The sequence below is a fragment of the Neoarius graeffei genome, chromosome 7 (genome assembly GCF_027579695.1).
Source record: "Neoarius graeffei isolate fNeoGra1 chromosome 7, fNeoGra1.pri, whole genome shotgun sequence".
Classification (NCBI taxonomy): Eukaryota; Metazoa; Chordata; class Actinopteri; order Siluriformes; family Ariidae; genus Neoarius; species Neoarius graeffei.
This window is the reverse complement of record NC_083575.1, coordinates 40793262-40818527: the sequence shown is the minus strand read 5'-3', so window position 1 is coordinate 40818527 and position 25266 is coordinate 40793262. Positions and strand designations below refer to the sequence as shown.

General features: G+C 43.2%; 1 protein-coding gene across 5 annotated transcripts in view; it reads left to right on the top strand.

Annotated features, from left to right (window-relative positions):
- Nucleotides 1-25266, top strand: part of akt3a (v-akt murine thymoma viral oncogene homolog 3a) — a 199482-nt gene that overhangs the window by 15236 nt on the left and 158980 nt on the right. The window contains exon 1 of one of the 5 annotated variants that reach the window (XM_060925638.1): nt 16555-16659. The exons of 3 other annotated variants lie outside the window; for them this stretch is intronic. The gene's annotated coding sequence lies outside the window, so the exon portion shown is untranslated. Of the gene's footprint in view, nt 1-16554; nt 16660-23189; nt 23451-25266 lie in introns of those variants that run through there. One more of the 5 variants, XM_060925634.1, reaches the window with a different exon arrangement.

The following is a 25266-nucleotide window of genomic DNA, read 5'->3' as shown; positions in this document are numbered from 1 at the left end:
TCCAAACTCTTTAGAAATGGTTTTGTAACTTTTTCCAGCCTGATGAGCATCAACAACGCTTTTTCTGAGCTCCTCAGAAATCTCCTTTGTTCGTGCCATGATACACTTCCACAAACATGCGTTGTGAAGATCAGACTTTGATAGATCCCTGTTCTTTAAATAAAACAGGGTGCCCACTCACACCTGATTGTCATCCCATTGATTGAAAACATCTGACTCTAATTTCACCTTCAAATTTACTGCTAATCCTAGAGGTTCACATACTTTTGCCACTCACAGATATGTAATATTGGATCATTTTCCTCAATAAGTAAATGACCGAGTATAATACTTTTGTCTCATTTGTTTAACTGGGTTCTCTTTATCTACTTTTAGGACTTGTGTGAAAATCTGATGATGTTTTGGGTCATATTTGTGCAGAAATATAGAAAATTCTAAAGGGTTCACAAACTTTCAAGCACCACTGTATGTATATTGTTCAAGGTTGTGTTTTTTGTTTTTTTTTAAATTGTAAGACTTCTGCATTATCGAGTCAGTACAAAAACATTCTAGTTTTCCAGCACAAAATTCAAATGTTACAGAAAAAAAATGTTTGATCATCAGTAAAAGAAAGCAGCAGATTGCATAAGAGGCACTTCTCAGATAAAACACATAATAAAGGCTACTGGGTTTTGTTGCACAATTAAGGGTGTATTCAGACCAGGATAGTTCGATAGTTCACTTGCAGTTTTTACTGTTTTCACAATTGTGCGATTACTATGCTGTTGTACAAGTAATTTATCAACGACGACTTCAAAGGGCAAGGCGGCTACGGAGGCTAGCGCTGATGAGCGCACATCATGTTGTGACAGTTCTGGCTCTTCACGCAAGACGGAGGAGGTATGTGTCGGGATATTTGCCTTATCCATCGTAATAGATGAATTTCTTTTTTGCGTCGCTAGTACTGCCACTTTTTGAAAGAATGTCCCTGATTTTAATGCAGGTCTGACGGAGTTTCTTCACTTTTAGCCGACATTGTTCTGGGGAGCGCGTGAACCCCTTCTCCTTCATTTTCTCACTGAATACAGCAAACACGTCGGCATTTTTGTGTGTTCTCTCCAAAAGCTCAGATATTTGGACATCTGCCCATATATCCACAAGGGTACGCGTTTCTTCCTCGGCCCACGTTTGCCCCGTACTCATTTTTTGTACTCTGTAGTCTAGCCTACCACTGGTCTGAATGACTGAACGACTGTTGTAAGGTTCCCTTGACAACCGAAACAGTGTTTGCACTTTGCGGTGGCATGTCAAGACTCTGTTTCCCATAATGCTCGACAAACGACGGAAGCTCCCGAGGTACAAAAAAGCAAAACTGTCGGATTAGGTCCGGTCTGCTTTCACACCTCCAAAAGGTCCGCACCACAGTTCCTTTGGTCCGGACCGAGTCCGACCTTGCAGCTCGGTCTCGGTCCACTTGTTTGGTCCGGACCAGAGTTCGGTGGTTTGTATTCAGACCAACCCAAAAGGTCCGGACCAAGGGAAATTTGGTTCGTTTGGTCCGGACCAAACAACGTAGGTGTGAATACGCCCTAAGAAGCGAGTGTGACAAAATGTTCAGAAGAACTGTGGCTACTTCTACAAGATGGTTAGGCCAGCCTTGAAAAAAGCTTTGTTGGCAGTAACCCGGCCGGGTATTATGAAAAAAAAAGAAAGAAAAAAAACATTTGTGGATGAAACACTTGTAGTAAAAAAAGCAAAACAAAAAACCCTTCTTTTAGGCCTGCCGAATGGCCTCTATCGTACACTGTACCTGTATTGACTGTTGCCAAAACTAATGCATGTAGCGCCTAGTGATTGGTCCATTTGACACGGTGAAAAGAAAGCCGCCGTCTCACTGGTTGTTCAGCGTGTTTGCTAACATGGCATCCAGCAGCCATACTGACTGCAAATTGTTTTTAATACCTATAGCAGTGAATAACGACACTAAAATGCACAATAACATGGTGCGCATTGATTGGTCTAAAACTTTCAAAAGTGTGTTCATAGAAAATGTAGACAAATATCGGCTATTTGTATAGACGAGGATGCTGATTTAAGTCGAGTACATGTTTTTTTTGTACACATGGTACAAGGGGGAACGCGAAACCTACTGCCGGTGCTGATGAACTTGAGATTGACTTGACTTCTTAAGTTTCACATTTAACTCTGTAGTTTAGATGCAATAACTGCTTCACTATTACTTTTTGCACGTTAGAATATCATCATGTATGTTATATACTACCGTTCAAAAGTTTGGGGTCACCCAGACAATTTTGTGTTTTCCATGAAAAGTCACACTTTTATTTCCCACCATAAGTTGTAAAACGAATAGAAAATATAGTCAAGACATTTTTCTGGCCATTTTGAGCATTTAATCGACCCCACAAATGTGATGCTCCAGAAACTCAATCTGCTCAAAGGAAGGTCAGTTTTATAGCTTCTCTAAAGAGCTCAACTGTTTTCAGCTGTGCTAACATGATTGTACAGGGGTTTTCCTAATCATCCATTAGCCTTCTGAGGCTACGTTTACATTAGACCGTATCTGTCTCTTTTTCTTCGCGGCTGCACTGTCCGTTTACATTAAACTGCCTGGAAACGCCGGGAAACGGGAATCCGCCAGAGTCCACGTATTCAATCCAGATCGTGTCAGCTCCGGTGCTGTGTAAACATTGAGAATACGCGGATACGCTGTGCTGAGCTCTAGCTGGCGTCTCATTGGACAACGTCACTGTGACATCCACCTTCCTGATTCGCTGGTGTTGGTCATGTGACGCGACTGCTGAAAAACGGCGTGGACTTCCGCCTTGTATCACCTTTCATTAAAGAGTATAAAAGTATGAAAATACTGCAAATACTGATGCAAATACTGCCCATTGTGTAGTTATGATTGTCTTTAGGCTTGCCATCCTTCCACTTGCAAGTGGTAAGTGATATGCGCTGGGATCACACACACAGCGGCTCAGTCCCGAATCACAGCTCGTTCACTTCACTCGCGCACTGTGTGAGCTGCGCAGGGCCGGAGTGCGCACCCTCCAGAGGGCACTCGCTGTTCAGGGCGGAGTGATTTGGAGCGCAGGATGCCTGCGGAGCCGAGCGTATCCGTGTATTGGCGTTGCTGTGTGCACGCAAATCGTGTATTGGTGTTGCTGTGTGCACACTAATCGTTTTAAAAACGTTAATCTGATGATCCGCTGATACGGTCTAATGTAAACATGGGCTGAGGCAATGAGCAAACACATTGTACCATTAGAACACTGGAGTGAGAGTTGCTGGAAATGGGCCTCTATACACCTATGGAGATATTGCACCAAAAACCAGACATTTGCAGCTAGAATAGTCATTTACCACATTAGCGATGTATAGAGTGGATTTCTGATTAGTTTAAAGTGATCTTCATTGAAAAGAACAGTGCTTTTCTTTCAAAAATAAGGACATTTCACAGTGACCCCAAACTTTTGAACGGTAGTGTAAGTTTGTGACATTTGTTACTTTAAAGTTATACATTTCTGTGTCAGACACTGATTTTTTTTTTCTGGCCCTGTGTAGTGTTAGAAAGATTATTAAAGTTGTTCAGTGCAGCTCTGTAGTTCTTGACATTGTATTAAACTAGCAGGTTACCTGGCGTTGCCCGGGTTTTGCAAAATTCTGGGTTGCCCCCAGACTTCCATGTCAAATTTGGTGAAGCTCCGTCGAGAAATGGTAATGTTAACCCAAGACAAACAAACAAAAATCCAAACATCCACCACCCAGGGGCCCACCGGGCCACTACGTGCCAAGTTTAGTGAAGATCTAGCGAGAGTTTGTGTTGATAAATGTAACATGAAAGGCATTGAGGGAGGGGGTGGGTGGATGTTGTCCCCCCAGGGACCTTCCTGGGGGTCTGTACATGAATTTTTGCTTATATTTGCAAAATTCCAGGTCATCCCCGGACCTACTTGCCAAAATTGGTGAAAATCCGTTGAGAAATGGCGACATTAGCTCAAGACAAACAAACAAACTTTGCCGCTTATTATATAGATGGAGGGTTTGATTTTAGATATCAAACTTTGTGTTGTGTGTCACGTTAGTGACATTTTGATACTTAACATAAAAGTTATGAACTTGTTCTGTGTCGGATATTAAATTTTTCTAAAGCATTATCAGGTTATTTGCATGTCAAATAAAATCATTTGCTGTAAAATGAATTACGCTGTTGCAGGGCTTGTAATGTGTGGGTTTTTATATGGCCTGTCTGGAAAAAATTTTTTTCCTCCGCAAATACCTGGTGATCTTGAAGGAGCAAAAAGAAATTTTTTGCTGCCTACCTACTGGAATTTTTCATACCAACAAAGAATTTATTAAGGCTGGCCTCAGTAAAACCTACAGCTTATTTCCTTATAATAAAACTTCAAACTAAACCTTATAAAACATGTTGTCCCGGAGACTACGGCCTTTTTTTTTTTTTTGAAAGCAAAGGCTCATCACTAGGGATGGTGAAAACTAAAAAAAAATCTTGACCGACCACCGAGCCTCATTAGCCGGTTAAAGTCTGTTAACCTAATTCTAGAATTGGAATTATTAGAATCTATTCTAAATCTAACCGTGAGCATCCGCACATTCAGTCCCAGTCGCTGCCCTCCACTCACATTACCTTTTCTACAGCGCGAAACATTTAGTCAAACGCGGCACTGATGTCGAGGGGTTTGTATTGGAGCGGAGGACAAATGGCTCCAGCTTAGAGACAGTTTCAGTTGGCCATGATGGCGTTGAAAATAAAGTCAAGTGCTAGAAGTAGTACAGAACATTCAGTGATGGGAATAACGGCGTTAAAATAAAGGCTGTTATAACGCCGGGTAATCTAATTAATTAGCTACAATCGTTATAACGCCGTTACCAATATCAACATGCCATTACTGCATGGTATTGAAGTTGCTCTGAAGCTGTCACCGACTTGGCTCACAGACATAAAAGCTGCGTTTGTCACTCCCCCTCAGACACCGCTGTCATTTCATTTTCTCCCCTTCCCTCCAAAAGTCGGCATCTGCGCCTTTAGTTTGTGTGGAGAGATGATCTGCAGTAACATGCATTGTTGGCTACAGACCGAAACATACTTTCAGAATGCACTGGCCAAGGCAGGACTAAACTCCATGTGCCTTCTAATAATAATAAAAAAAAAAAACAGAATAGTAATTTGTAAGCTAAAAAGCCTGTGTCTACACTTTTCTTTCGCCGAGTGCCAGCTGTCTTCAACTGGGGCGGGAGGGCGGGACATGACTGAATGGGTGTTTCTGATTTGTCAGCTGTCATCCTTACACCGCATGGCATGCCCCAAGCGTTTACAACACAGAATTCCAGGTTCTCCGCTCCAAAACGATTGATTTTTTTTTTTTTTTTTTAAACCGACAACCAAAAAAAATTTAACCGGTTGATGTTGATTCGGTCAACCATCGGTCAAACGGTCATTGGTTAACATCCCTACTCATCACAGTAAATATTGGCTTTGTTGCATTTGTTACTGTTTCCAGCTAATGAATAATATATTAATTTCATTGTTTTTAAGGCATCTTTGCTTTACAGCACATGTGCTTTGCACAGTCCTGTAGTTATGATTTTGACCCGAGCTGCTGAAAAGGGTCTGGTCCCTTTTTTTTTTTTTTTTTTTTTTAAATTGATCCAGCTAGTTGTGTGTTTTGTTTATTCCAACTGTAATAATGGAATCCTTTGAAAATATGTAAAATATTTCAAAGAAATTTTTTTTTTTTCCATTCCAAATGGAAGTCAAATACTGTAATTCAAAGTTACAGATGCTTAGAGTTTACAGTGCATCTTATAAGAAACCTAATTTGACATGGTTATTCATGCAGAAAGAAAACTCCCGCCTCTCTGCACACAAACATTACAGTCACAGTTTCGTTATACTTGGGTGTTCTCGCCCTCAGTTCGGTTTCAGAAAGCTGTAAGATGCATACAGTATGCTTGTAGTTTACTGGCATTTGTATGAACTCGGAGAGACGGGATTAGCGTTACTGGATTTATTGCTCAGGTTTGGGTTATACTAAGGCAGGGGTCACCAAACTACGGCCCGCGGGCCAGATCCGGCCCGCCACCCCCCTTTGACCAGCCCCTCTGCCCCCCATCACTTGAACCGGCCCTATGAGGCAATCCCCAAAAGTGGTCATGGCCTATTTTTTTAAATTGCTTTTTGGCAAATAATAACATGTCTGCATCTTGTATTTTGTTGATTTTATCAATTAAAATTGATATTTAGTTATAAAATGTACTATTCGTATTTTCCGAATTTTTGTCATATGCTTGCGATCAAGCAGTGACAGGCAGCGCATGCACAGAGAACTGTCAGTGTTCAGGACAGCAAAATGGCTAGCGGTAAGCGAAAAGCTGACAGAGAGTGCAGAGTTTTTAAAGAACAGTGGACCACCGATTATTTTTTCGTTCAGTGTAAGGACCGTGCAGTTTGTCTTATATGTAAAGAAAGTGTGCCGGTTTTCAAAGAATATAATCTGCGTCGTCACTATGAAACCTGCCACAAAGAGTATGCTAGTTTGCGAAGGCAAACAAGAGAAGACAGGATTCGGAGGATGAAATGCGGACTGGCTGCACAACAGAATGTATTCCTTCGCCAAACCCAGATCAACCAGGCTGCTGTCCGAGCTAGCTATAAGGTAGCTCACCTACTAGCTACCCATGGAAAGCCGTTTACTGATGGGGACTTTGTTAAAGTATGCATGCTTGCTGTGGCCGAGGAGGTGTGTCCCGACAAGAAGGATGCGCTCAACGTGGTGAGTCTCTCCGCACCTACTATGACCAGGCGAACCGAAGATTTGGGGGACAACGTGTATGACCAGCTGAATGAGAGAACGTCAGAATTCGAGTTTTTTGCTTTGGCCATGGATGAGAGCAATGACGTGCAGGACACAGCACAACTGCTGTGATCTCTATTGATCTATTGCTCATATTATTATAATTTCACTGTTTTTTAAAATGTATTTATTTTATAGGCCTATTTATTTGACCTTTATTAAGTGCTGCATACAATTATTATTAATAATATCAACAGGCCTACCTACAATTTATAATTTTCCACTCACCTTTGCCAGTGTCAATCACCTCAAATAGGCAGATGTTTCTTACCTTGACAGCTTTGATATTATTTTTATTAGAAAATAAATAAATGGAATATCTGTGGTATTTCAAATTAAAACAAAGTGTGAAGACTCCATTACTACTTTTGCAAACCACTAGTAAAGATAAACAAATATGTGCCAGGAATCAAGTGTTGATATAATAGTGTTGATATAGTAGTGGGGATGGCTGTGCCAGGCTAGTAATCTCTACTACACAATGAGGCCTGCTGGTGGTCATATTTGTCTGGGTCATACAATTCTATGTTATATAGCTGACCCGACCCCGGCCCCCCATCACAGTCAGGAACGACAATGTGGCCCCCAGAGAAAAAAGTTTGGTGACCCCTGTACTAAGGGTTTGATATGCTGTGGATCTGAACTCCTCCCACCCTGGATCAGGAATCACGCTAACGTATTGAAGCTACTGTGTTGTTGACCTTAGCTTATTAGTTTTGTCATTTCAAACCAAGTTTAGTACTTTCACTTTTAAGTATTGAAAATATTGAAACGGTCACAATTACAATTGATGTTATAAAGATTAATTTCCAACAAGACACTAAACATACAGTTGTATAAATATCCACTCATAGGCCACTTTCATAGGAACTGAAACTGGACAGATCCAAAAGACCAGGTGATGTTTTTCTGATCTTCAGCAGTGACGTTTCATGGAGTTCGTTCCCATTCAGATTCCTGTGCTTGGTTGACAGGACTGGAACTTCTCCTTTGTTCTTCTGCTGTTCTAGCCCATTTGTCTCAAAGTTCAGCTTGTTTAATGCTTTCTGAAATGAGTGTTGTACTTTTCTGCTCACCACGTTTGTAAAGAGTGGTTATTTGAGTTAAGCTGGGTTTACACCGTATGCTTCCAATGGTTTTTCATGATTTACCGTATTACTTGTCGCGCTGTACGAGACGATGGTAATAAGAATTCTACAAGTTGGGACCATATGGAAAATGCAAATTAAAAAAGGGCCAGGGTTGGGTCCGGTATGGTACCTGGCATGGTAGAACGGTAATGATACTAGTTCGGTACCAATGCAGAAAATATTCATACAAACTGTTGAAATTAATAAACATCAAAAGTTACATAGTTTAAATGCTGCATTAAATGAGCAGAAGCAGTGACTTCTTGCTTCTGTCTGTGGGTGACGGGTGTAGAAAGAAGGGTTTATAAGTAGGATAGTTCTACAAACATCTGACTCGGGTTATTTCTATAGCCTCGTTATTCTTTCATACATGAATTCATTAAGGAGTAAACTGCTAAGGCTATGTCCACACTAATGTTTTAGATTAAAATGAAAACGATCTCCATACAGAAGAGTGTTTTAGCTCCGTATCAGAAATGACCTCCGTATGTACTAACACGCCTTAAAACGCATATCACATGACCATTCACATACACTAGGCATGTCGTCATCTCTCTTCGTGCCAGTAGGCGCATAAGGCTTTCACACTTGTTTTCCACTCCTCCCTGTCTTTTGCTGCCTGTTTAGCTGCGATTCAGCTTTTCCATCCAGCCTCTTCACTACAGTTCTTCTCCACGTTGTCTTTGGTCTTCCTCTCGCTTTGTGCCCTCCAGGTGCCCATTCCAAAGCTGTCATGCAGTCACTTTTCCCCCATCACCTCTGAGGATGTGACCAATCCAATTCCATCTCCTACGGCATCTTTCACTACTGATGTTCTTGGTACCCGCTAGTTCTTCCAGCTTCTTATTAGAGACCTTTTCCCACCATCTTATCCATCTTATCTTTTCCACGTTTCACGGTCCTACAACATCACAGGTTGAACCAGTTCTCCTCCCTATTCCTCTTGTTGCCCACACTGCCCATAACCTCTGAAAGGCGACGCAAGCCTTCTGTAACTGGTTGCTGATGTCTGTCTCCATTTCCTCCTCCTTCCTTGTCTACCATAGCTCCTAAGTACACGAACACATCAACAACTTGCTTGACGTTCAATATTATTCTTTCTTCGCTTCAAGCCTGCTCGGTCCTCAATGTCTTGTACTTTTTGGCATTAAGTTTTAGGCCAACTCTGGCTGCTTAGACTGGGAACGTGCATGCTAATGTAAACAGTGCTGGTATAAAACACTGTTCTTTTGGTAAAGAGTCACTTGATAGGAGCGTGATGAATCAGGAAAGGATACATCGTGACTGATTAGAACCAATCAGGAAGCAAACGTGGGTGTCTGGGTCATCGTTTCCATTTTCATCCATCTATACTAAAACACTACCCTGGAGTTTTTAAACTAAAACAGGACCAGCAGTGTTTCCAGAAGTCTGTTTTAGGGGTTCGAAAACTCCGGTATTTTGTGGACGCTGGGCGTAAACCTAGCAAAAGTGATTTGTTTTAAAACTAAAACATATAAATATGAACGTAGCCAAAGAAAACAAACGGCAACTTTAGTGCCTTGATCACAGTAGTTGGCTGTATTTTATCCCCTGTAGTGTAAGGTTGGTTAAATTTACATTACAAGCAGGCTAGTCTGTTAGATTCAGGACGGGAAATATTTTGAATCAGCTAATCATGGGCAGTTTGGTATCCGTCCTTTGGACAAGTAATGTTGTCCAAAGGATGCAGTAATGTTAACTCCAGAAATCTGTGAAATGATGATACCGTACAGTTTCAAATGTCAAATTTACCAGGAACTGGATATTTCATGTTTTGTCTGATCATTTCATTTGTTAACATAGTGCTGTGCAAAAGTCTTAGTCACCCTATTTTTTTTCACATAAGCTTTGCTATAGATTTCTATTTTATGACTTCTCCATGATCGATTCAGTACAAAAAACATTTTAGAGTTCTAAACATTCATGTTCCAGCACAAAATTAAATGTTACGAAAAAAGAAAACATAATGAAGGTCACTGGGTTTTGCTGCAAAATTGAGAAGCAAGTGTGACAAAGTGTCCAGAAGAACTGTAGCTGGTTCTGTAAGATGTTCAGTAAAACCTACAGCTCATTTCCTTATCAAACTGCACTCACTGTACCCGAGACTACTGTTAAGCAAAGGGTCGTCTCACATCAAATATTGACTTTGTTTCATTTATTATGGCTTACTGCTGTTTATAGTATTTATTTATTTTATTATCATTTTTTTTTAAATGTTAACATTTAATTTCATTATTTTTTAAGACATTTTTGGTCGACAGCATTTCTTTCCATGTGCCGAAGACTTGTGCACGGTACTGTAATTCCATTCCTGTGTTTCAGCCCTGTAATACATTCTAAGAAAAGTTGGGATGGGGCAATTTAGGGCTAGTCATGGGGTCACACAGTTGAAGTGATTTTCGTCTCGTCTCGTCTTCTGCTTATCCGGGGCCGGGTCGCGGAGGCAGCAGTCTGAGCATGGAAGCCCAAACTTCCCTTTCCTAAGACACCTCGGCCAGCTCCTCGGGAAGAACACCGAGGCATTCCCAGGCCAGCCGAGAGACTGACACTACGTTCACACTGCAAGGCTTAATGCTCAATTCCGATTTTTTTGTGAAATCCGATTTTTTTGTGAGGTCGTTCACATTAACAAATATATGCGACTTGTATGTGATCCTCAGTATGAACGAAAAGCAACCTAAAAGTGTTCCGCATGCGCATTGCAGGATACGATGACGTCACACGCAGTGAGCATGGCCAGTGTTTACGGAAGTAACCTAAAGTTTCCTGTGTATGACAGTAGCCAGCGTGGAGTACCTGGCGATGATGCAGTTGTTGTTGCAACGGAGCCAAAACATGCACAATAGCCTGATGTTAAGGAGGAGGTTGAGAAGGAAGAGGGCAAGGGGTTTTGGCTCAGGTGTTCTGCGGGGTAGTGACTGCAACCTCCGTTCAAAGGAACATCAAAGCCATGTTGTTGTAACTTTTTTTGAGAGACCCGCCGCCTACTTCAGCGCAGAATAGTGACGTTTGTGGCTTGTTGATGACGTGTAAGTTGGATGAATGCGACCTGGCGGTTCAGACTGAAGTCGCATATGAAAAGATCGGATAGGAATCGGAATTAGGGCCACATATCCAAACAGCCTGGGTTGGATTTGAAAAAATCGGATCTGTGTCGTTCATATTGTCAATAAAAGATCGGATACAGGTCACATATGGGCGAAAAAATCGGATTTGAGTCACTTCAGCTTGCAGTGTGAACGTAGTGATAGTCCCTCCAGCGTGTCCTGGGTCTTTCCTGGGGCCTCCTCCCGGGGGGACATGCCTGGAACACCTCCCCAGGGAGGCGTCCAGGAGGCATCCGAAAGAGATGCCCGAGCCACCTCAGCTGATTCCTCTCGATGTGGAGGAGCAGCGGCTCTACTCCGAGCTCCTCCCAAGTGACTGTGCTTCTCACCCTATCTCTAAGGGAGCGCCCAGCCACCCTGCAAAGGAAACTCATTTCGGCCGCTTGTATCCGCAATCTTGTTCTTTCGGTCATTACCCAAAGCTGATGACCATAGGTGACAGTCGGAATGTAGATCGACCGGTAAATCGAGAGCTTCGCCTTTTGGCTCGGCTCCTTCTTCACCACGACGGACCGGTAAAGTGACCGCATCACTGCGGGGGCCGCACCGATCCGCCTGTCGATCTCACGCTCTATCCTTCCCTCACTCGTGAACAAGATCCCGAGTTACTTAAACTCCTCCACTTGAGGCAGGACTTCTCCACCAACCTGGAGAGGGCAAGCCACCCTTTTCTGGTCGAGAACCATGGCCTCTGATTTGGAGGTGCTGATTCTCATCCCAGCCGCTTCACACTCGACTGCAAACCGCCCCAGTGCATGCTGAAGGTCCTGGTTTGAAGAAGCCAACAGGACATCATCTGCGAAAAGCAGAGATGAAATCCTGTGGTTCCAAACAGGATTCTTTCCGGCCCCTGGCTGTGCCTAGAAATTCTGTCCATAAAGATTATGAACAGAACCGGTGACAAAGGGCAGCCCTGCCGGAGTCCAACATGCACTGGGAACAGGTCTGACTTACTGCCGGCAATGCAAACCAGACTCCTGCTCCGTTCGTACAGGGACTGGACAGCCCTTAGGAAAGAGCCCCGAACCCAATACTTCCGAAGCACCCCCCACAGAATACCACGAGGGACATGGTTGAATGCCTTCTCCAAATCCACAAAGCACATGTGGACTGGTTGGGCAAACTCCCATGAACCCTCGAGCACCCTATGAAGGGTATAGAGCTGGTCCAGTGTTCCGCGACCAGGATGAAAACCGCATTGCTCCTCCTGGATCCGAGGTTCGACTAATGGCCGAATTCTCCTCTCCAGTACCCTGGAGTAAACTTTCCCTGGGAGGCTGAGAAGTGTGATTTCCCCTATAATTGGAGCACACACTCTGGTCCCCTTTCTTAAAAAGAGGGACCACCACCCCAGTCTGCCACTCCAGAGGCACTGTCCCCGACCGCCACACGATGTTGCAGAGGCGTGTCAGTCAAGACAGCCCCACAACATCCAGAGACTTGAGATACTCAGGGCAGATCTCATCCACCCCCGGTGCCTTGCCACCAAGGAGCTTGCTAACCACCTCAGTGACTTCGGCTTGGGTAATGGACGAGTCCACCTCTGAGTCATCAGCCTCCGCTTCCTCAATGGAAGATGTGACCGTGGGATTGAGGAGATCCTCGAAGTATTCCTTCCACTGCCCGACAATGTCCCAAGTCGAGGTCAACAGCTCCCTACCCGCACTGTAAACAGTTTTGGTAGAGTACTGCTTCCCCCTCCTGAGGCGCTGGACGGTTTGCCAGAATTTCTTCGAGGCCGACCGATAGTCGTCCTCCATGGCCTTACCGAACTCCTCCCAGTTCCGAGTTTTTGCCTCCGCACCTGCCTGAGCTGCGGCACGCCTGGCCTGCCGATACTCGTCAGCTGCCTCAGGAGTCCCAGAGGCCAACATGGCCCGATAGGACTCCTTCAGCTTGACGGCGTCCCTTACTTCTGGTGTCCACCACCGGGTTCGGGGATTGCCGCCACGACAGGCACCGGAGACCTTGCGGCCACAGCTCCAAACAGCCGCGTCGACAATGGAGGCAGAGAACATGGTCCACTCAGACTCAATGTCCCCCGCCTCCCTCGGAAGCTGGGAGAAGCTCTCCTGAGGTGGGAGTTAAAGACCTCCCCGACAGAGTGCTCGGCCAGACGTTCCCAGAAGACCCTCACCATACGTTTGAGCCTGCCAGGTCTGTCTGGCTTCCTCCTCCGCCAGTGGATCCAACTCGCCACCAGGTGGTGATCAGTTGACAGCTCAGCCCCTCTCTTCACTTGAGTGTCCAAGACATGGGGCCGGAGATCCGATGAAACGACAACAAAGTCGATCATCGACCTCCGACCTAAGCTGTCCTGGTGCCACGTGCACTTATGGACACCCCTATGCTCGAACATGGTGTTCATTATGGACAAACCATGACTAGCACAGAAGTCCAATAACAAAACGCCACTCGGGTTCAGACCAGGGAGGCTGTTCCTCCCAATCACTCCCCTCCAGGTGTCACTGTAGTCGCCCACGACAGATCCCCCAGTAGAACAATGGAGTCCCCAGTCTGAGCACCTCTCAGTACCTCTCCCAGGGACTCCAAGAAGGCTGGATACTCTATACTGCTATTCGGCCCGTAGGCACAAACAACAGCAAGAGCCCTCTCCCCGATTTTAAGGCACAGAGAGGCGACCCTCTCGTTCACTGGGGTAAACTCCAACACATGGTGGCTGAGCTGGGGAGCTATAAGCAAGCCCACACCAGCCCGCTGCCGTTCACCATGGGCAACTCCAGAGAAGTGGAGAGTCCAGCCCCTCTCGAGGAGCTGGGTTCCGGAGCCCAAGCTGTGCGTGGAGGTGAGCCCGACTATCTCTAGCCAGTACCTCTCAACCTCCCGCACAAGCTCAGGCTCCCCCCCCAGCGAAATGACATTCCATGTCCCAACAGCTAGCCGCTGTGTCCGGGGATCAGGTCGTCGAGGCCCCTGCCTTCGACTGCCACCCAATCCACATTGCACCAGCCCCCTACGGCTATCTCTGTGGGTGGTGAACCCACAGGAGGTCGGGCCCACATCACCACTTCGGGCTGAGCCCGGCTGGGCCCCGTGGGCAAAGGCCCGGCCACCAAGCGCTCGCATATGAGCTCCAGGGTGGGGACCCGGCTGCGCCATACCAGGCGATGTCACGGTCCTTGATAGATTGTTATCCATAAGGGGTTTTGATGAACTGCTCTTAGTCTGGCCTGTCACCTAGGACCTGTCTGCCTTGGGAGACCCTAACAGGAGCGTAATGCCCCCGACAACATAGCTCCTAGGATCATTCAAGCATACAAACCCCTCCACCACAATAAGGTGGTAGTTCTAGGAGGGGCGAAGTGATTTTGAAATGGACAATGTCTGCAGGTGATTGTAATCATGATTTGGTACAAAATCACTGCAATTGTAATGAGACATTCTCTCTCTGCTCTCACAATTCAAAAAACCACACTTCTTTTAATAAAGATATCTTTGACCTTGACCTTGAAATCCTAATTTTTAGTTTTTTTTTTTTCGAGCTCCGGTTTCCATCAAATCCTGTGCTGTGATTGGCTGGTGAGCGGGTCTGTATCCTATGATACGGACCCTGGTTACGGACCTCTGGCGACTCGCTCATTCACAACAACAAACGTAGCGTTTTTTTTGTCAACTTTTTTTTTTTTTAAATAAGTTTTATAAGAGGGCGGCACGGTGGTGTAGTGGTTAGCGCTGTCGCCTCACAGCAAGAAGGTCCTGGGTTCGAGCCCCGGGGCCGGCGAGGGCCTTTCTGTGTGGAGTTTGCATGTTCTCCCCGTGTCCGCGTGGGTTTCCTCCGGGTGCTCCGGTTTCCCCCACAGTCCAAAGACATGCAGGTTAGGTTAACTGGTGACTCTAAATTGACCGTAGGTGTGAATGCGAGTGTGAATGGTTGTCTGTGTCTATGTGTCAGCCCTGTGATGACCTGGCGACTTGTCCAGGGTGTACCCCGCCTTTCGCCCGTAGTCAGCTGGGATAGGCTCCAGCTTGCCTGCGACCCTGTAGAAGGATAAAGCGGCTAGAGATAATGAGATGAGATGAGATGAAGTTTTATAAGATTATCAAAAATCTTATAAATTTTTGCCAGCATTTCTCAGGAAAATAGCATTAATTTTACAGCATGGATAGTGCTAATGACAGTGTTCACAGTGAAAGCGAGTTTTACTACCCTGAGGAAGACAAAATAAAAGAAAACATTTCAGGAGAAAGCTAAAAAACTGTAACTTGCTAACAGCAAGCAAAAACATGGCTGAATCCTGAATGACTCAGTTTTGTATAAATAGGGGACTACATAGGTGGCAAAATTTAGTTTTTTTTTTTTTTTTTTTCCTGCCATGGAAGTGCACTTGTATACCGAGGAGGAAGCAATTTGCATTACAGCCGTGAATGAGGATTCAAAATGGCGACTCGCCTTGGCTCGGCTCGGTTTTCCCTTTCGGGCGCTCCCGTTTTCTGTTAGAATTTGGTAAAGAAAAACAATTATTTACCAGCTTAAGGTCGGTCCGTATGGTGAAATACCGTGACCTCGGCCTTGAATACTGACCTCGGCCCAGAGGGCCTCGCTCAGTACTTTCAAGATCTCGGTCACGGTATTTTACGATACGGACCTCCCAGCTGGTAAATAACATATTTATTTATCTAGTTTTAAAACTTTGCCAGAACTACCGTCTATTAGTGCTTTTCAGACGAGTGTCAAAGCAGTGGTCAGATTTTAGTCAATTTTTTTCCTGACATGACCAGAACTTTGGTCGCAGTGGCACTAAATCAGCCGCTGGTAAGCACGTCATACTATACACGATCATTAAATTCTCAGCCCACAGAACTCAACTCCCAACCTGAGATTATCCTTTACAATGTGCGACTTGCCAGTGGCAGTAAAATCAGGTCGAACATCGTGGGAGTATCAAGACGGCTTTAGTGTAGCTTCTGTCAGCTCAAACCCATCTGGCCATTCTCCTCTGACCGCTCTCTCGCTCTCCTCCACCTACAGAACTGCTGCTCACTGGAAGTTTTTTTTTTTCAACATTATCCACTATATCTTTGAGTAACTATCATAACATCTAACAACATGCTAAAAAAAATCACCACACTGCCTTTAGTTTTGCATTAGTAGAGTCTGATGCTATGATGGCGCTCCCTTTAGCTCCACAGAGGAAAGGAGTTTGTCTACAGTGACATCATATCAAACATTCTGTATTCAGGCACAAAATTCTGAAAAAAGTAAACAAGGGGCAGAAAGCTACAGGATCCAACTTTACATCGGCATGTCTGTGGCAGTAGACGTGAGCTTGCTGGCATTCACAGGGTGCAGGAGAAATGGCTGAATGCTTTGGGCTGCTGCCATGAGGGAGAGCGAGGGAAAGACGCGGGTGTTGAGGAGGAGGAATGGAATAGCACAACATACCGGTACTTCTTCCACCACTTTGCCATACAGATGAGGGTGATGCACCAGAGTGAGTCACAGCTGTCTCCCACTGGAAGAGGCACTAGTTACGACAACTCTACATACGTTGCAGCTTGTTCGAGGTATTTGAACGATTGTTGTCCGTAACCTTTACCGTGCCTTCAGGGAGTGTAGATGCGCATCCTTTTGGATTAGAAGATGTTGAAAGTCCTCATATAGAGGTGCTTGGCAGATCTGAGGTCACATCTTCAGCTTGTACACCTTTTTATCTGTGTTAATAGAAACTTCTATTGTGTTTTATTGTTTTAAAAAAATGTCCAGATGGGGATGCATTCATACTTTCTTTTTCCTTTCTCTTGAAGTGCAATATGGGGGGAAAAATCAAATAAAAAATGTAGCTTAGGTTACCAAGAATTGGTAGACAAGGTCCTTTCCCAGGTGGAAAACTTACTGACTGGTAGTTGACAATCATTCGCCAATGGTGACGTGAATAATAACCGAGACTAAGTTGAGGTTGTTATTCACTGATATTCGCTGAGCCTGCGGCGGTAATTGTTTTTTAGTATAAATACATAGGTGATTATTTAAAAAAAAATCGTATTAAAAAATTTATTTCAAACTTCAAAAGTGGCATACAACTGTAATAAAGGCGCACAGAGTTGTCACTTATCTATGCCGAGTCACATAAAATACTTTTGTTTTGAAAAAAGTAAAATAAATCACAATTCCGCTTTACCTTTGAATAGTTTTAGACCAAACCTCGTAGCATCTTTGGTGCTTTTAGGAACAGCATTTTCTTTTATAATCTGCAATTCTTCCTCACTTAGTGATGAGGCGATTGGCCGCCATTTTGCCGAGTCGCTCGAGGTGATTATCGAGGAATGGTCTGAATTTCTCGACCAATCAGCGAGCGCGATTTGCTATAATCATCTGTGTATTTATACTAAAAAGCATTCACACTCGAGACTTGAAACATCTCATCTCATTATCTCTAGCCGCTTTATCCTGTTCTACAGGGTCGCAGGCAAGCTGGAGCCTATCCCAGCTGACTACGGGCGAAAGGCGGGGTACACCCTGGACGAGTCGCCAGGTCATCACAGGGCTGACACATAGACACAGACAACCATTCACACTCACATTCACACCTACGGTCAATTTAGAGTCACCAGTTAACCTAACCTGCATGTCTTTGGACTGTGGGGGAAACCGGAGCACCCGGAGGAAACCCACGCGGACACGGGGAGAACATGCAAACTCCGCACAGAAAGGCCCTCACCGGCCACGGGGCTCGAACCCGGACCTTCTTGCTGTGAGGCGACAGCGCTAACCACTATACCACCATGCCACCGACTTGAAACATATAAATGTTAAACATATCCTTTTCTTTCTTCAATGCATTTTTGTCTGTGTTTATTACTAGGCCCAGATTACATCGAGCATCTGCCATATGACTGTAAATGGGTTCTTGAAATGGAAATGATGTTATATTTGAATGAGTGCATTAATATAAACCCGTTATTTGAATTACAGCCAGCGCTACTGTCAGAGCTGCGCTGATACAGAAATTTAATCAACACTTTCTGACCAATTACAATCAAGAATTCTACAGGTGTCTGGTGCAAAAGTTTTTTTTTTTTTGGTTAATGTCAGTGTTTGATTATGTAATAACATGCAAATGTTTTGTTACTTTCCATTATCAGTTTTCTGTTTTGAAGACTCCATGTTCATCCAAGTTTTAGACACTTTTTATTCACTTGTGCTCTGTTAAGTACGCTATATGGCCAAAAGTTGTTATCCTTTCTAGACGTCCAGTTCCATATTTAGTCCGTCTAAGATAATTGGTGAGGTCAGGCCCTGATGTTGGGTGAGGAGGACTGAGTTCCAGTGAAGGGAAATCTTAATGCTATAGTATACACTCACCGGCCACTTTAATAGGAACGTGGTCTTGATTGTAAGATTCCTGTTCTTGGCTGCAGGAGTGGAACGTAATGTGGTCGTCATCTGTTGCATGCTGAGATGCTTTTCTGCTCACCACGTTTGTAAAGAGTGATTATATGAGTTACTATATCCTTCCTGGCAGCTTGAACCGATCTGGCCATTTTGCTCTGACCTCTTTTATCAACAAGGCGTTTGTTTCCACCCACAGAGCTGTTGCTCACTCTGTTTTTTGTTTTTTGCACCATTCTGTGTAAACTCTAGCGACTGTTGTGTGTGAAAACGCCAGGAGATCAGCAGTTTCTGAAATACTCCAACCAGTCCATCTGGCTCAAACCAACACCCATGCCACAGTGAAAGTCACACTTTGAGATCACAATTTTTCCCATTCTGATGTCTGAAGTGAACATTAACTGAAGCTCTTGATTTGTATCTGTAGGATTTTATGCATTGTGCTGCTGTCCAGGGATTGGTTGATTTTAGAGAACTGCATCAAACTGTAGGTGTGTGGGTGTTCCTAATAAAGTAGCCGGTGAGTGTACAAAGACATTCTAGACAATTGTGTGCTTCCAGGTTTGGAGAAGAACCATATATGGGTATGATGGTCAGGTGTCCACATACATATGGTCATATAGTATACGGTAGGTTGGCGACACATAACTTAGTCCCACCAATCATAGTCCTCCATATGACTGATTTATACAGTGCTTCATTAACTGTCTCATATGTGAAAACCCTTCAGTGAAATTTCTTCACATATCCGGACTTTTAGGAAGCTGGGTCAGTGCACACAATCAAACATGATCTAGTGTAGTGGATCAGAGATGATTTGGGCCCAACATTGACATCTTGATGATGCTAAGGCTTGAACTCAATACCTTCTCATTAGTTGCATATATGCTTCTGAACAAGTCATTTAAGCACTTTACAAGAACATGTTTATCCTAAAGGCTATTTGTAAGCATCCTCAACAACCGGGCATAGCTGTCCATTATACAATGGATAGAAAGTGTACACACCCTGTTAAAATGATAGGTTTTTCGGATGTAAAAAAAAAGAGATCATGGTAAATAATTTCAAAACTTTTCCCACTTTTAATGTGACCTATAACCTGTACAATTCAATTGAAAAATAAACATCTGTTAGGGGGAAAAAACATAAAAAAACATTAGTTATGGGGTTGCATAAGTGTGCACAATCTTAAAGTGCATATCCTGGACCAATTTCGTTTTTTTTTTTTTAAATATGAAAGTATGTCCCTTTACACACTCTTCCAGAAGGGTAATTTTGCACAAGGCCAGCTGTCTACAGCAGAAAAAAAAACAAAAAACAAAATGTGTCTGGAAAAATCCCAAGGAAGTCTGGAGCCAGATTCGTGACGTTACCTGCGGAAACTCCAGCAGGCTGCGCGAGCTTTGCACAGTTTCAGTGCACAGGCTGTGTAGACCAAGCGCTCCCATTTCTCTCTCATTGTCTGGTCTTTTGGAAAACGATGAGTACCAATCCCATCATGATTGGTGTTGCTACACCCTCCTACGATACATCTGTTAACCATTTTAATAATTACGTGATAACGTTGAAGAAATTTGCAGAAAACCACCAGGTCGTTTTCTCATAAACAAACCAGTGCTGACGTAGGATTCAGAGGGAGGCGTCCCGCACGCGACGTCACGAAAATCAACGTTTGCCGGGAAATCCAAATGCCAAGTTTGTTCAGAGGCGGACCAATTCGCCTCAAATGGCTTGATTTCAACTGAATGTTTCTGGTATTGCGCAAGGTAAAAAAAAATTGCACAAAATGTGACAGATATTTGACCAAAGTTTAATATAAAATAGAATTACATTGATCTTGCTCCTGAATTTACCCAAGATGTACCCTTTAAACTAATACTTTGCTGAAGGACCTTTTGATTTAATTACAGCATTCAGTCTTTATGGGTCGGAGTCTATCAGCCTGCTACATCTAGACTTGGCAATATTTGCCCACTCTTCCTTGCAAAAGCGCTCCAAATCTGTCAGATCACGAGGGCATCTCTTGTGCACAGCCCTCTTCAGGTCACCCCACAGATTTTCAATTGGATTTAGGTCTGGGCTCTGGCTGGGCCATTCTAAAACTTTTGGGGTCACTGTCATGCTGAAAGATGAAATTCCACTTTATCTTTCTAGCAGACACCTGAAGGTTTTGGGCCAAAATTGACTGGTATTTAGAACTGTTCATCATTCCTTCCACCTTGACTAAAGCCCCTGTTCCAGCTCAAGAAAAACCACCCCAAAACATGATGCTGCCACCACCATGCTTCACTGTGGGTATGGTGTTCTTTTGGTGATGTGCAGTGTTGTTTTTGTGCCAAACATACCTTTTGGAATTGTGGCCAAAACGTTCGACCTTGGTTTCATCAGGCTGTAACACATTTTCCCACATGCTTTTGGAAGAGTTGATTGTATTATTATTATTAATATTATTATTAATTACTTTTTTTTTTTGCAAAATTTAGCCTGGCCTGGATGTTTTTCTTTGACCCTACCTCCATAGTCCAGACATATGGAGAATACGGGAGATTGTTGTCACATGTAGTACACAACCAGTACTTGCCATAAATTCCTGCAGCTCCTTCAGTGTTGCTGTAGGCCTCTTGGCAGCCTCCCTGACCAGTTTTCGTCTTGTCTTTTCATCAATTTTGGAGGGACGTCCAGTTCTCGGTAACGTCACTGTTGTCCCATGTTTTCTGCACTTCTTGATGACTGTCTTCACTGTGCTCCATGGTATATCTAATGCTGTGAAATTTATTTATATATATATATATATATATATATATATAATATAATTTATTTTTGTCCCCTTCTCCTGACTGATCCCTTTCAACAATGAGATCCCTCTGATGCTTTGTAAGCTCTCTGTGAATCCTGGCTTTTGCTGGAGGATGCAACTGAGTAAATGCCTGAACTTTATTTGGAGTTAATCAGTCATTTTAATTGATGGCAGGTATGAACCCAAAAAGACTGAATGCTGTAATTAAATCAAAAGGTGCTTCAACAAAGTATTAGTTTAAGGGTGTGCACACTTATGCAACCAGGTTATTGTACTTTTTTTTTTTAATGTTTTTCCCCCTAACAGATTTGTTTGTTTTTCAATTGAATTGTACAGGTTATAGGTCACATTAAAGGTGGGAAAAGTTTTGAAATTATTTATCGCGGCCTCATTTTTTTTTTTTACATCCGAAAAACCTATCGTTTTAACGGGGCGTGTACACTTTTTATATCCACTGTAAGTAAATGGGGGAAAATGTCAAAGCGATTGTTTGAGGTAACTGAACATGCTACAGATGTGTTGAATAGAGATTAGGTTGAAGAACACTGGAGTGTTTATTTAATATGCCATCAGTAATGAGGGCAACATTTTTGAATTACATCTACACGAGGTCAGAGAAAAAGTAAAACCTGTCTCTCTTTCCTGACTTATTTATTTTATTTTATTTATTCATTTATTAAGAACTAAAGGCACCTTCGATGGTGTGCGATTTGAACCTAATGCGATTTTAGCTGCCCATTCCATTTTTTTCCCCCAGTTGTTTTTCCAGTTGTTGAAAACATCATTTACATTCCAGTCAGGTCCTGACAGCACCCCGATGCTTCATAGAGTTTAAACTGACCTCATGCATGCTTCCTGCTACAAATCAAAGAACACGGAGGTCATTAATGCTTTAATGATTTGCTCCTCATGCAGAGTCGATATCACATAACTAGCAGGTTAAAGTTATAGTGTGCTCTCTCTCTCTCTCTCTCTCTCTCTCATTCATATATATATATATATATATATATATATATATATATATATATATATATATATATATATATATATATATATGAATAGCTCTGACGCTGCTCGAAGCTTTTCACTGAGCTTTTCAGCTGGAGTTCTCCAGATGATGTCCTTGCTTAGGTTTAGCTTGCAGCACTGCAGCTGAATTCAGAATGGCTGCTTTCCCATTCACCTTAGTAACGGCTCCTTTCAAGTGCAAAGCAAATGTGATTAAAAATCTATCTATAATGAGTCACGGAATCGCTTACAGGCTTCTATTGTTTAATGTTGTTGCCTTTGGAGTTTAGTACATGTAAATAAAAGTACAAAAGCTGCCTTTTACTTATAGCAACAGATGTTACTTAAAAGAAGGTGCTTTACTGATTTCTTCATTGATAACTTGGCACTTTCTGGATATTTTTATATTTTACTAGTTCACAAAGGTCTGTAGCCTTGAAAATGAAATGAATGCAGCCATGATGCACTGGAAATGTCACAAATATGAGAGACATTTCAATTGATTGATTACTTTTTTTTTTCCTTGCTGTTTGAAAAATGTGTCTGACTTTTTGGGACTACTAGGCCTTTTCAAAGTGGACTGTTACTTTTCCAGTCTGTAGGCGCCATACCATAAATCCGGGGACCCGGGTTCGATTCCGACCCGAGGTCATTTCCCGATCCTTCCCCGTCTCTCTCCCGCTCATTTCCTGTCTCTACACTGTCCTATCCAATAAAAAGGTGAAAAAAGCCCCCAAAAATATCTTTACAAAAAAAAGTGGAGAGAACAGGAGCGTTATAGTAGAAGTGCATGCTTCTTAAGTAAAAGCTCCTCCTTATTTTTATGGTACCACCCCTCATTAGCAATCTGAATAAACAAGACAGGGCCATCTACATAGTTATTTGGCAGCAAGAACTAGAAGGAACAAGTGGAGATTTTGAGCGGGGGGAAAAAACCACACACCATGTTTTTCCAAGATGCACAAAAGATGAGGCGAGTCTGCATATTCTTCCAAAGTGTCCAGTGGGTTCTCGCTGGCTCTTGAAAATCCAGAAGATGGGATAAATCTCATGCCCATATCGACAGCAGATCTCCAAGATGAACAGCCTCTGTGGTCTTGGTTGCGGCGCTGGTTTGGTGTCCGTGCCTTCGTTTTCTTCTTCTGACTCAGGTTCATACATGTAAGGCTACAATCCTGGCATTGCTTACCTCTGATTTTATCTACACGTGTTTGTGGTAAGGGTGTGGATGACGGAGTTCTTTGCTGCTATGTAAAACATGATTAACAAGTGGTCTGTTTGTATTTTCATATCGGTCATATTCAAATGTTGAAGAGCCCATGATCACAACTTTTGAACTTTTACCTTCCGCACACTACTTGGATGCACGCCTGTGCCGTTACCAGGACTACCAACGTGTCGTACATAATCAACAGTGACTACAGTCTGACCAGACAAATCGGGTTTGGTTACTCGGAATTTGCAATGCAAAGACTCCTGAAAGATTTTGGAAAAAAAATTGCCCTGTTGTCTGAATGGACTTTGCTGTTCAGCAAGCCGTTTCTTTTGCTCTGCATAAAGTGAATTGTTGTACATTGACCACATAAAACATTGATGAATATGTTTCTATGTACAATGTCAGCTAGCACTTACTCCACTGATGGAAAGCATTAACTGCTCAGATACTATTTGAGTGGTGGATGATTTTTTTTATTTTTTAAATCATGGATGTGACACTGACGGAGGAGTGTGTGCTGTGCTGGTATGAATTTATTGGCCACAGTGGTGGTGTTGAGTTTAAAAACTGTGTATCTGTCTATGCTGCTAGAAACACCTGCCTGTAGCTCATCCAAGCATGATTTCTGTTTATCATCCGTTACTCCAGGCATTCTCAAACTTTTCTGTAGCCAGGGACCCATCCAACTATTCACATTTTAGGCTTATTATTTAAACGCGTACAGTAATGAGCTAAATACAAAGCACCGTTGTAAGTCACTCTGGATAAGATCATCTTCAGAAAGTTGTGAAAAACCCTACAGACTCCTGTGGGTTCCTGTTCCCCACTTTGAGAACCAGAGCTCTTGTCCTTCATCAGTGCTCAGTTTCTGTCTTCAGGACTGTTGATAACTGGATATTTTTGGTGAGTGGACTGTTCCTAACCCAGTCTCTAAATCACTAGTAGCGCATATACAGTCGCCTTTGAAAGTACTGAAACAGCAAGGCCAATACTTCTTGTTTTTGCTGTCAACTGAAGACATTTGGGTTTGAGCTCAAAAGATGACTTTGAGACAACAGATCAGAATTTCAGCTTTAGTTTCCTGGTATTTATATCTAGATGTGCCGAACAACTTGGCATCTTTTGCTTGAACCCGCCCATTGTTCGTGTGATTCAAAAAATATTGGAACACATCGTGTTTGTTGAAGCAGTTAATACCTCTGAATGTCTGCTTGTGGTTTGAGCTCTGGGTTTTGCCTGTTAAGACTGCATTTGTTGTTTAAAAGGATAAACCAACATAAAGACCAGAGAGATGTCTATGGGAGAAAAGGAAGTCATTTTGAAGATTGGGGGGGGGAAGAATTGATCAGAGCCATTGCACAAGCATTGGGCATAGCTAATGCAACATTTTGGACTGTCCTGAAAAAGAAAGAACCTGCTGGTGTACTAAGAACCAGTCATCAAACAGGTCAGTCAAGGAAAACAGCAGTAGCTGATGAAAGAAACACTGTGAGAGCCATGAAGAAAAACCACCCAAAAACAAGTCAGTGACCTCAACAGGCTCAACAGGTATCACAATCCACAAATCATCAGAATGAATCATAAGGCCAGACTGGAATTCACAAAGACATACAGACAGGATCCAGGAAAGTTCTCTGAACCAAGATTAACCTCTGCCAAAGTGATGGAAAGGCCAAAGTGTAGAGAAAGAAAGGGATCTGCTCATGATCCAGAATATACAAGTTCATTGGTCAAGCATGGTGTCATGACTTGGGCTTTCAT